This window comes from Schistocerca serialis, chromosome 5, assembly GCF_023864345.2.
Source record: "Schistocerca serialis cubense isolate TAMUIC-IGC-003099 chromosome 5, iqSchSeri2.2, whole genome shotgun sequence".
NCBI lineage: Eukaryota > Metazoa > Arthropoda > Insecta > Orthoptera > Acrididae > Schistocerca > Schistocerca serialis.
This window is the reverse complement of record NC_064642.1, coordinates 370,908,811-370,922,591: the sequence shown is the minus strand read 5'-3', so window position 1 is coordinate 370,922,591 and position 13,781 is coordinate 370,908,811.

The following is a 13,781-nucleotide window of genomic DNA, read 5'->3' as shown; positions in this document are numbered from 1 at the left end:
CATGTAACACCTGGGGTGTACCTTGCGACGCACCAGACTCCCCACTGCCGCTACACTCCGAGGCAGCAGCCTGAAGACGGCTGACCGCGGCCATCAACACGCTCAGCTGTTCGCGAACAGTGGCCAGCTCCTCCTGCGTCCGTACACAGCAGTCACACATCCTATCCATCCTAAGGAATCAATTTACTGAAGAGAGTTAATCAACCTTTAACTAGACGGCGGCTGTTTATTCACTAAACTGTGGTTGCTAGCCACTTCTTGTAGAAAACAATGAAAATAGCACTACCTGTCTCTGGACTGTATTGAAAACAAACACTAGCACTACTGGCACTATAGTTGACTAAAGGGACTCTCTCTGACTGTATTCAAAACAAACACGAAATCTATGGAACACTATTAATAGCACTCGACAATTAAAGCTTCCTAAAAGCAAATACACACGGAAGAAGAAGTGACAAGTAAGAAAAATACAGTTAATACTTAAATTAAGGTAGCTCGCTGCACAGCAGACGTGAAGCAGACATAGTGGCGGCTCCGTCTCAGGCATCTGTCGTAGCGCTGTACCAACTGTCCATTAACCTCGTCCTATAAGGCTTTCGGCCGGCCGGTGTGGCCGAGCGGTTCTAGGCGCTTCAGTCTGGAACCGCGCGACCGCTACGGTCGCAGGTTCGAATCCTGCCTCGGGCATGGATGTGTGTGATGTCCTTAGGTTAGTTAGGTTTAAGTAGTTCTATGTTCTAGGTGACTGATGACCTTAGATGTTAAGTCCCTTTGTGCTCAGAGCCATTTGAACCATTATAAGGCTTTCCGCCAATTCTCTACGTTGGTGTGCAGCTCATTATCTGTGCCAAAATGTTTTCTTCATAGCCAGTGGCATGTGAGCAGAGATGAAACTCATAGGGAACCAATTACTGGCTGTATTGGGGGTGATCAAACGCTTCCCACCAAAACCGCTGCAGGAGCATCTTCACTGACCCTGCCGAGAGCGGGCGAGAACAGTCATAGTTATGGTATGGGGGCTGCACGACATCAGGCGAAATCTATAACCAGGCCCTCAAACTTCCTAGACATTCTTACATGCTCAGAACTGAAAGGAGCGACATGACTCGATCGAAAAGTGTACTAGAGGCACCACAAAACACGCTTGTACAAAGCTTCATCAGACTTTCATTGTGGTTTCCATTTTGCGCCCTATTAATTTCCAAATAGCCCCCATATTTCAAGTGCTACACAAGGATGGATTTTGTTAAGGGCTCAGGAGAGGTAGAAATTTAATGTTAATTATTTATTAATCATTGCACCTGAGTGTGATATTTACAATTAATTTGATAAATAAAGCTGTTATACGTGATAGCTTGACCTGTCTGCTCACTCAAGATTACTAAAATGGATGACGATTTGGGTTTAAATACAAACAGAACTTAATCACTGGAAAGAAAACCGTTAAAATTAACTGGAGCCGACAGCCACTATTGATGGTGGATCCATCTTTGTTAATGGCCAAGTTGGCTTTTAGAAAAATGCTGTAAAATTTAGAAAAGATTACATCTTTTAGTGCCAGCATCAGTTTTGCGAGGGCGGTATCTTGTTTCCGAACGTTACGGCTGTGGCCATATCATTTAAGGTTCCGTGTTTGAATTCAAGTTTGCAAAACCGTTCGTGATAATCTTCAATTAAGGACGCTGTAGCAAGTTGCAAATGAATAAATGGCATCATACTAATTGTATTCGGCCATTGCATCTCCACTCCACGATCTTTTAAGCTCGTATTGGCTTTTGGCTATAACAATAAAGCATTTAAAGGTTTCATGGATCATATATCCATTGGGAGAATTGTTAAAATGGGAAATCATGATCTTAACTAATTTACATTAATTTAATTTTGAATGGTTCTAAAGGTAATCCATGATACTTACATCACATTTGTCTACTCGAAACAAAGATTAATTAGTGTTGCGGAAGGAACGCAGTTATAGTGTATCCTATCAGTGTAAAGGCCGAGAGAGGAGAGAGGGAGATAAATATGCTACAATCGATCGCAATCAGCCACATTTTGACTGCCGCTACACCTTTGAAATATTATTTGTGAAATAGTGATTACAGTTCACAAAATTAATTTACATGAGTTACTTAGATTTGAAGTTATTGACAGTAAATAAATAGGTAAATGTACAGTTTAGTGTTTTCCATCGTTTTTGCGATGTTAAATTTACGTGAAATTTCATGGATCTGTGTATGTAATGCTTCAAGCTGCAGAAATGTAAATACTTTGCATTGTATTATAATAGATTTATTTTTCATTTAAGTGTCGATTTGGACGTGGTTGGATAAATTACGACTACATAACAATATCATCCAATTATTGTGATTAAAATAAGTAGATAGTAATATTATGAAAATCATATTAATGAAAATCTTTTGGTATCACTTTCAAAGATTGTAAGTTATTGTCACACTCATACAAACGTAGCACTGACGTCTATGATGGGATTGTTTCTCTGTACATCGTTAGCTGGCGATGACAGCTTTGCCTGGAACGCAGCCGTTGCGTGGTGACCACGTGGTGTCCTGGAGAAAAGGGAGCTCTGTGACCAGTAGCAGAGCTCAGTGGTCCAGTGTCATTGAGTGAAGTGTCATGTTGAACATTCCAAACAAAAAAATGGTTCAAATGGCTCTGAGCACTATGGGACTCAACTGCTGTGGTCATCAGTCCCCTAGAACTTAGAACTAATTAAACCTAACTAACCTAAGGACATCACACACATCCATGCCCGAGACAGGATTCGAACCTGCGACCGTAGCAGCAGCGCGGCTCCGGACTGGAGCGCCTAGAACCGCACGACCACCGCGGCCGGCAACATTCCAAACAGAGAACACATTTACAACATAGGATTATCTCTATTCTGGGTAGAAATTTGGCTAGATTTGTGAATATTACGCAATCATCAGTTCTTAGTGGCTAGGTAAATAAGCAATGAAAATCAGTTTCTTTTCAGTTTATAAAGGAATATGCTCCAGGAAGCAGAAATGTTATAGTCTAAGTTTATGAGTATGACAGATTCATACTATTAATTGTGACTGAATTCGATTGTATGCATTTTCCTAACGCGGAAATTGTTTTACGTTTGATTTACATGAAAACTCCTCAGTAGGCAAGACAATTTTTACTGCTGCCCCCAAAAATTGTAGCAACACATAGGATAGGCAACGAATGGAATTTTGCTTGTTATGTGTATATAGTATAATAGGAAAGAAACATGATTAAAGCAGCTGAAAAACGCTCCTGCCAAAGAACAAAAAAGACGACTATGTTCCTCTTTAAAAGGGACGACACGGAAGTGGGAAACCAGCTTCCTCAGTCCTCATTCCACCTTCCTCGCCAAAAATTTTGACATGCGAAAGTATTCGTACAGAACACCTCAGCACCTTCCCCTCACTGCCGCTGTTGATGTTTGTCTCTCTCCCACTATCTCTTTTATCTTTGGCATTTTCTCTTGCCTGTCTCTCCCACTGTCACCGTCTTCGTCCCTTTCTCTCGCTGTTCCTTATTACTGTCTCCTTCTCTGCCAGTTTCTGCCACTCATTGTCTCTGAGACCAACTGTCATTGTCTTCATCCCATCATTTTTCTCTTCCATTGACACTGTCTCTTTCTTTCTCGCTTACTGTCCGACACCTTTCTCTTCAACGACCACTGTTTGTTGTCCACACATGTCCTTGTAGATGGTTTGCTCGGAGTTTTCATCCATAGGCCGTAAAACTTAAACACATGGATATAGGGTGTTGAATCCTACCTAGTCGTTGAATAATGGGTGTCTCGGATCGCTAGACAACATTCAAACATATCGTATTAATGAGTTTCATTACGAAATGCATATGTCAATACTTAACTTTGAATATTACACAGATGTGTTGCAAGAAAAGGGAAACAGACAACATAATCGACTTTCTTCAGTATAGCAGTTCCAAGTCTGAGCTATATAGAGTGTACAAGCAAAGTATTGAGCTCTGACGCTTCTATTCAGGTCGGTAGTCTTGAAGCTTCTCTTCGACAACGGGCCGCTACTGTTGCGTTGTCGTCTTGGAGAGGGGTAGGTCAGCTTTCAATTGGCTGGCGTCTTCTTCACAGCCCTCTCTGCTCTCTCGTTCCACACTGGCGTGCCGGCACTTGACTTTACGCCATAACATAGGGTATGGGAGAAAGTGGTCAAATTTTTTCGTGTTAACGTTCGCCAGTCTGTATGTTCTCTTTACCTACCACTGCTACTTTCTGCAACTACCGCTCTCTCTCTCTCTCTCTCTCTCTCTCTCTCTCTCTCTCTCTCTCTCTCTCTCTCTCTTTTACTGACACCGTCTCTCATCGACCATCTCCTCTCTCTTTGGCTCTCAATGCTATTGTCTTCATCCATCTTCCTTTCTCTGTCCTTCTCTCCCGCTGGCTCAACGCCGCTGTCTGTCTGCCACCTTCTTTCAGTACTAGAAAACGCGAATATGTTCACGTGCTAAACTTTTTGGTGAGGAAGGCGGAATGAAGATTGAGGCAGCTGGTTCCTCATTTTTGTGTCAGTCTTTTAAAGACGAGCATATTCGTGTTTTTTGTGCTCTGACACTGAGGATTTTTCTTCCGGTTACCTTCTTTTCCCTGTTACAACATGGTGTGCTCCTTATATAAGACGAATTCTGTAGGTGAGTAAAGTTTTGACAGTTCATTTATATGCTTAGACACATTTACATACTTTAACACACACGTAAACAAGAAATAAGTACGCATAATATAAGGTTCGTACGAAATCGTCTCCCATCCAACTCAGTACAGCCAAGCTAAATGCTAAGGCCTACTCCTTTCACCGCTCCTAATTTTTTTTCGCAGTTTGACCATGGCCACAGTGATAAAGGAAGATGCATAGGTTAATTTCATTTGCAAGTACAAGAAGTAGCTGACACCCGTATCAGTCAGACAGAAAACTGCTAGGTTCGTTCCCACTTCAGAGAAGAGAAGACGAGACCAGTGGCGGCATTTACAACTACATCTACATGTACATACATATTCCGCAAGATACCTTGTGGTGCATGGCGGGTGGTACCTTGTACCGCTACCACTCATTCCGTTTCCCCTTTCCTAGTGAAAGGAGCGACGGAAGAAAGACTGTCCATACGCTTCCGTATGAACCGTGTTGTGTCTGTTGTCTTCGTGGTCCTTACGCGACATGTACTTTGGTGGCAGTAGGCTCATTCTGTAGTTTGTCTCAAATGCCAATTCTGTAAACTATTTCAATAGTGTTTCAAAAAAAGAACGCAGTCGTCTCTCCACGGATTCCCATTTGAGTCTGCAGAGCATATCCGTGACATTTGTGTTTTGATTGAGCATACCGGTGACAAATCGAACATTGCACCTCTGAATTGCATAGTGCGTTGGATACCTCTTATCTACATTACCTGAAGTGTTACAATTTTCTAGACGTGCAACACAAACTTTTGTGATCTAACAGGTATAATGTTTGGTTTTTCTTCATCGTAAATTACTAACTCAGAAAGTGTGTCTTTCACCGTCACTGCTTAGTCATGTCTCCGTCTTGTTGATCCTACGTCAGATTCGACGACTTTTAACATACATAACTGGGGAAAGTTGACGAATTCGTCATCTTACCCCCAATTGTTTTCTACTTCTTTCTTTTGGTGGTTATATGGACTTATTAAGGGTGTGCAATTTTCTGATCTTTAAGGGCATAAATTGTGCTGTAATAGTTTTCGAGGTGTCTTGACAACAGAAAATTTTGTAGCTTTGTCTTCTGCGCTGTTTCATCATGAATTTTCAGATATGGTGACGAATTATAAAAAGTCCACTAGGGAAATAGGATAAAAATAACATGTCTGCTGCTATGTTAGACGTCAAAGAGGGAAGAATGAGTTGCTCAGGCGCCGCAAATGTTTGTGGTGTTCCGGAAGCAACACTTCGTCGTCGTTTGAAGAAAAGTGATGACGTAAGAATTGTTTACGTATCTATGTGGTTGTGGGTTGTGGTTTGTTTGCTTCTTTCTTTCTGTGTGCGTGTATCACTTTAATGTAGGCCATATAGGCCCTCAAGATATAAAGTTTTAAATTAAAGCAAACTTTGTGGTTGAAGATTCCGTGAAGTATTCAAAATAGGGCAACTAGACGATTTGAAGGCCTATTTAACAGCTATGGATGAAATACTTCTTGGTATAACGTGGCAGCAATGCAGCAGACTTGTGTTTGAGTAAGTAGACCAATTTGAGATTTTTCATCAGTTCAGCAGGGTAGTCAGGACGGCAGGAGAGTATTGGCTGCCAAATTATACGAAAAAAATTAGTTCAGTCTGCGGTAATCAGAGGCAACATACATTGCCAGATCAATGGGTTTCAACAAGCAGAGTGGTTAATTTTTCTTAATTTTAAAAAGTGAGGAGTGGAAGAAGTGCGGGGTAAAATAAGTGCGGGGGAAGAATCTGAATTTCCTGTATCTGCCATTTATGATGCAATTGAATCCGAATTGTCCACTGTGCCTAATAAGCTACCAAATATCACTTCATACACAGGAACTAAGAGAGTATCGAGAATCGTTTCAGCAGAAAGATAGAGAAACGTTACTATCATTTGTTGCATTAACACTACTGGTTTTTACTACCTGCCCCTTTTTCTCGTTTTCGCACGGAAACGGATGCTACCTGAATTTGTGGAAAGAGCGCAAGCAGGAATCGTTGGATATTGCAGTGATGGTGGGTGGAGCAATGAAACAATATGTCTTGTTTTTGAAACATTTGAATCTTCATGTAAGACCTACCAGTACATCCCCTGCCCCGTTGTTTGTTGACAATCATAAGACACACATGACACTAGTGGCTATCAACTTTTGCGGGGAACTCATATTGTCATGGTTGGATTTCTACCGCACACTATCTATTGTTTTCAGCCGATTGTTGTTACATTTTTTGGCCCCATGAAAACCTGTTACAGTCAAGCTTGTAACACCTTCATGGTCACTCTCCAACAAGGCTAGGCCATTACTGACAAAAATGTTTCTAAGCTATTGAGCACTGTTTTTTTTTTCAAAGGAACTACAGTCGGTAACGCACTTAATAGGTTCAGTGCTGCTGGGACCAAACCCCTATGTTCTCCTCTTGTTCAACGAGGACCATTTTGCTGCGGCACAGATCGTGATCTGGTTACGGACTGTGCCGAAACTGAAAGTGCTCCTGCTCAGGCTGCAGCACCTGAAGGCCAGAAGACATGAAGTCCTAATAATCTCCTGATGAACATCAAAAAATGGTTCAAATGGCTCTGAGCACTATGGGACTCAACTGCTGTGGTCATAAGTCCCCTAGAACTTAGAACTACTTAAACCTAACTAACCTAAGGACGGCACACAACACCCAGCCATCACGAGGCAGAGAAAATCCCTGACCCCGCCGGGAATCGAACCCGGGAACCCGGGCGTGGGAAGCGAGAACGCTACCGCACGACCACGAGATGCGGGCGATGAACATCAGGCAGGACAGAATGAAAAATCAGGACTTTCAACAAGTGGTGCTTCGATTAAGCCAAAACAGTGCCGATGGTTTACTAAATTTTTATTTTATTTCAAAGAATTGCCTCAGCAAGATCAATTGTGACAAAACAGATTCATCGCTGTATTTAAAGTGCAAGAGTCTGAACAAGTTCACCGATGAAATAGGTGTTAACTGTTAAGGAATAACTTAAGATGGAAGCAGAAGGCCTTAAGCAACAAAGAAAAGAGGCTTGGGATGCTGATAACGGTGTTGGTACCAGGTAATCCAAGTGTGGTATCCGTAACAAAAAGGCTATGCTCTCCGAAGGTTCGACACCCATGATGTCTCTTCCAAAGATAGTGCAGTGCAGTGTCCTGCATGTGATGAGATTTACACTGACCCTCCATCGGTAAGATGGATGTGTTGCTAATGCCACACATGGTCACATGAGGACTGCTCAGACTATGAAGGAGGAATATTTGTGTGTGACTTTTGTTAATAAAAACACTGATTTTGATATGTTAATTTTCAAACTATATTCCTTTCTTTGCATACTATTCAATAAAATATAATTCGCAATATTATATTAATTGACGACTGTCTTTCAGTTTATGAGAATAAACATGTATTGTATCAGTATCTGAATTGCTATCTTGTCCCTTTGTGAAAGTCATCCTGCTCCAGTAATGGGGCAAGATGGTACTTTTCGACTACTTTTTAAAAACAGCAAAATAATTAAATTAAAATAAAAAATAATGCAACTAGATACAATACATTTTAAAGCAGTTCTATTAATACACATAAACAAAAAAATATATTTATCTAAAGATGAATTTGTTACAAATGCTTAACTGGAATGCAAGTGCGGTCTAGGGGTAGCGTCTTTGATTAGTAATCAAAACGTTCTGCGTCGCGGGTTCGAAACCAGCCACCGCTTAAATAATGATTAAATAATCATCATTGGTGGCCGAAGACTTCCGGCAAAAGAAGTCACCCTCTATCGGCAAACGGCCTTGTCAAAGAGGGTGGAGGAGCGGACAGAGGTTCTTGGCACACTCTTATGGCTGGGGTGGGAAGCTGCCCCTAAAGGCGGAAGAATCAGCGATGATCAACGGTATGAGGATGCAGAAAGCAGTGGAAACCATTGCATTAAAGACACATAACGTGTATGCACAGGATATGTGGCCTATATTGGAAAAGTGTGATGATCTCTACATTGGCAAAAGATCCAGAATAATGCCCCATTCGGAACTTCGGGAGGGACTACCAAAGAGGTGGTGACCTCGAAAAAAAGATTGAATCACCAACGAAAGGATAAGATTGTACGAGTTGGAGCGTGGAATGTCAGAAGCTTGAACGTGGTAGGGAAGCTAGAAGATCTGAAAAGGGAAATGCAAAGGCTCAATCTAGATACAGTGGGGCATTGACGTGAAACGGAAAGACAAGAATTTCTGGTCAGATGATTAACAGCAACAGCAGGTAATATTAACAGCAGCAGAAAATGTTATAGCGGGAGAATAACAGAATGAATAGAACAGTAGCGCAAAGAATGCGTTAGAGTGAGCAGCTCAGTGGCAGGGTTGTTCTTGTCAGAATCGATAGCAAACCAACACCGGCAACGATAGTTCAGGTACACATATTGACGTTGCAAGCTGAAGATGAAGAGACAGGGAAAATGTGAGATACTGAAAGGGTAATACAGTACGAAAAAGGGAGATGAAAATCTAATAGTCATGGGAGGCTGGAATGCAGTTGTAGGGGAAGAAGTAGAAGAAAAGGTTACAGGAGAATGTGGGATTCGGACAAGGAATGACAGAGGAGAACGACTGAGTTGTGTAACAAATTCCAGGTAGTAATATCGAATAATCTGTTCAAGAATCACATGAGGAGGAGGTATACTCGGAAAAGACCGGATGATACGGAAGATTTCAGATAGATTTCATCAACTAGCCATACTAATTTTGAGTTTGTGCCTGTTTTCAGGGAGGTCAATGTGGAGTTGGATCGACTACTTCGGGCTGGTGCTGGGTCAGTGATTGGCTTGGTCCCTGTTGACACTATTGGTAGGTGGGACTTCACTTCTCATGGCCTGCATCTCAGTAAAATAGGGAAGGATATATTGGCTAGGATGACAGCAAATTCTTTAAGGGGGGACACTGCAACTCATGGAAGTAATTCTTTTTTAGGTTAAGCTCATTATCTACACATTCAATATTGAAACGAGGTATATCTGAAAAAGGTAAGCATAATACTTGTGAAGACAGAAAAAGTAACAGTAAATTTACTACATGAAAATATCAGAGGTTTAAAAAACATAATTAATGAACATCATTTCTGTTTAGATGAGCTACAGTCTACAAAACCTGTTAATGTTATTTGTATTTCTGAACATCATTTAGGTAGTGAAACTGAAATGCTTAATATGCAAGGGTAAACTGTAGCTTCAAAGTATTGTAGAAAAGAGATGGAGAAAGGAGGAGTTGCCACTTACATTAGAAAGGGTCACAATTATAAAAGCATTGACATTCTCAAATACTGCAGTGATGAGCATTTTGAAGCGCATGTGCCACACAAGTAGAAAGACACAAAAGAAAAATAATAGTAGTCACAACATACAGGGCTCCAACTGGTAATATCCAGCTGTTCACTAAACAGCTTGATGCAGTATTAAATGTCTTAACTTCTAAAAATAATGAACTCATATTAAATGGAGATTTTAATTTAAATTTTCTGGAAGATAGTCGCTCAAGATCAATACTAGAGTCCCTTACCACTTCTTATAGTCAGATTCCCTTAGTATAGTTCCCAAACAGGGTTATGGGTACCAGCAACACTGCTATTGATAACATTTTCATAGATACTACCACACTAGCCCATCATAGTATAAATCCTATATTTAATGGCCTTTCAGATCAAAATGCCCAGTTGCTTACATTAAATGTAGTGGGGTCTGATTCAGCTAATAACAGAAAGTGGGAAACTATATGAATAATACATGAAAAAGGAATCGAAGGTATAAAAAACTGTTTGAGGAATACCGACTGGAAAAATGCACACACTTCACCCAGGATAAATAAAAAATATGTTTCTCTAATACAGTCATAGGTCACATTGAAAACTGCTGCACTAAGAAAGTAATCAAAGCAAACAGATTAAATGTTTCAAAACCTTGGATTACAAATGGAATAAAAGTATCTTGCAAAATAAAAGGAAGACTGTACTTAATGTCAAGGGAAAACAATGACTACAGAGCTAAATCACATTACAGATTATATTGTAAAATTCTAAACAAAGTAATCAGAACCTCAAAATGTATTTATTTTCAAGAAAAAGTAAATCCTTTTAATAACACGATAAAAACTATATGGTACACAGTAAAAAGTGAAACAGGAAAAACTAATCAGGCAAGTGAGGAAATTATGTTAAATGTAAATAATGAACTGATCAGAAATACCTCCAAAATTGCAGGCACTTTCAACTTTTTCCTTTCAGTAGTATACAACTTGGGTTTGCATAATTCCTCAGAAGACAGCTTAAAATATTTAAAAAATGCATTTATGCAGAAATTTGACACAATTCAACTATAACCTACCTCACCAAAAGAGATTTCTAATATTATTATCTCTCTTAAAACCAAATGTTCCAGTGGTTATAATGAAATCAGCACTACGGTAATTAAGTGTTGCTTCTCAGAACTTTGTGACGTACTGAATTGCCTATGTAATGAATCCCTCCACAGTGGTACTTTTCCAGATAGGCTTAAATATGCTATTGACAAACCATTACACAAAAAAGGTGACAAATCATCAGTGGAAAACTTCTGTCCCATTTCATTACTAGCAAATACTTTCAAAAGTGTTTGAAAGGGTTATGTACAATAGACTTTATAAACACTTAGTACAGAAAAATATTCATTCGCAATCAGTTTGGATTTCGAAAAGGATTGTCAACTAATCAAGCTATATTCACTTTTACAGATGAAATATTAGAATTAATAAATCAAAAGTTATTACCACTTGGAATATTCTGTGATCTGGCTAAAATTTTGATTGTGTTTTGCATGATATCCTCATACGAAAGTTAAAATATTATGAGATAACAGGAGTAGCAGGCTCATGGTTCCCATCCTACCTTTTTAGTAGGAAACAGTGTGTGTGTATGTATCAGGCTTACCACATAACAATAGTCATTCAAAATATGAAACCATCAGACAAGGGGTGCTCCAGGGCTCTATTTTAGGTACCTCATTCATATTATATATTAATGACCCTACATATGCAGTGTCACAAAATACAAATTTTGTCTTATTTGCAGATGATGCAAGTATTGGTATAAAAAAACAGTACCTGTGATCTCACTGAGCAGTCAGCTAATGAAATATTTGTAAGTATCAATAAGTGGTTCACAGCAAATGGATTGTCACTAAATTTTTATCAGACCCAGTACATAGTTTTGTACCTCACAAAGAACACCTTACCCTGTAAGTATAATGTATTCAAACATTGAATTTAAAGCTGTAAACAGTGTCAAATTTTTAGGGCTACAAGTTGACCACAACCTAAATTGGAAAACTCACACTCTAGACTTAATGAAACGCCTTAGTTCAGCTGCATTGCAGTACACATGATAGCAGAAATAGGTGATTTAGAAATGAAGAAGTTAGTTTATTCGACCTGCTTCCATTCACTAATGAGTTATGGAGTCACCTTTTGGGGAAACTCCTCTCGCAAAGAGAACATTTTCAAAATTCAGAAACAAGTAATTATAATTACATATGGTGTCAGTCCTAGATAATCATGCAGAGACCTCTTTAAGAAACTTGGTATTCTAACTACTACTTCTCAGTACATATACTCATTGATGTCCTTCGTTATTTCCAGCATTTCTCTTTTTACACAAAATAGTGCAAAACATGATTATAATACCAGAACCAAAAACAAGCTGTATAAAGACTGTAAAAGCTTAACATCTTAACATTAGTACAAGAAGGAGTATCTTATATTCAATTACCAGAGCATATCAAAGGTCTTGTAAGTGATAAAGACCGTTCTCAGAGTGAATTAAAGAACTTCCTGTTGGTCAACTCCCTCTACTCCATCGATGAATATCTTCACAAGGATTATAGCTCATAACTCTGTCTGCATTAGAATTGTACAATATCCATGTATCTGAGTAAAAAGAAATCTTTGACTCTTTCCACATCCCAGAGACTCCTCTCCAAGGGATCCATGGAAAACGATAAATGTAATCTAATCATGGCCAGACAGATTTAGAAATTAGATACTGGATTGTAAGGTGTACCCAGGAACAGATATAGGCTCAGATCACAATGTAGTAGTGATGAAGAGTAGGCTGAAGTTAGAGATTAGTCAGGGAGAATCAATACCCAAAGAAGTGGGAAACAGAAGTACTAAGGAATGAGGAGACAAGCTTAAACTTCTCTAAGGCTATAAATACAGCAGTAAGGAATAGCTCAGCATGCAGTACAGTTGAAGAGGAATTAACATCTCTAAAAAGGGCAATCACAGACGTTGGAAAGAAAAACATAGGTACAAAGAATGTAACTGCGAAGAAACCATGGGCAACAGAAGAAATACTTCAGCTAATCGATGAAAGAAGGAAGTCAAAAATGTTAAAGGAAATTCAGGAATACAGAAATATAAGTCGCTGAGTAATGAAATAAATTGAAGTGCAGAGAAGTTAAGACGAAATGGCTGCATCAAAACTGAAGAAATCGAAAAAGAAATGATTGTTGGAAGGACTGACTTGGCATACAGGAAAGTCAGAAAGATGCAGTATTAGAATCAAAATTTAAGACAGCTTTGGAGGACTTCAGATCAAATAAGGCAGAAGGGATGGACAACATTCCATCAGAATTTCTAAAATCATTTGGGGAAGTGACAACAAAACGACTATTCACGTTGGTGTGTAGAATGTATTAGTCTGGCGACATACCATCTGACTTTCGGAAAAATATCATCCACACATTTCGAAGACTGCAAGAGCTGACAAGTGCGAGAACTATCGCACAATCAGCTTAACAGCTCATGCATCCAAGTTGCACAGAAGAACGGAAAAGAAAATCGAGGCTGTGCTGGATGACGATTAGTTTGGCAGTTCTGACGTTGCTGTTGATTGTGGAAGCAAGACTAAAGAAAAATCAAAACACGTTCATACGATTTGTGGACCTGTAAAAAGCGTTCGTCAATGTAAAATGGTGCAAGATGTTCGAAATTCTGAGAAAACTATGGGTAAGCTATAGGGAGGGACGGGTAAA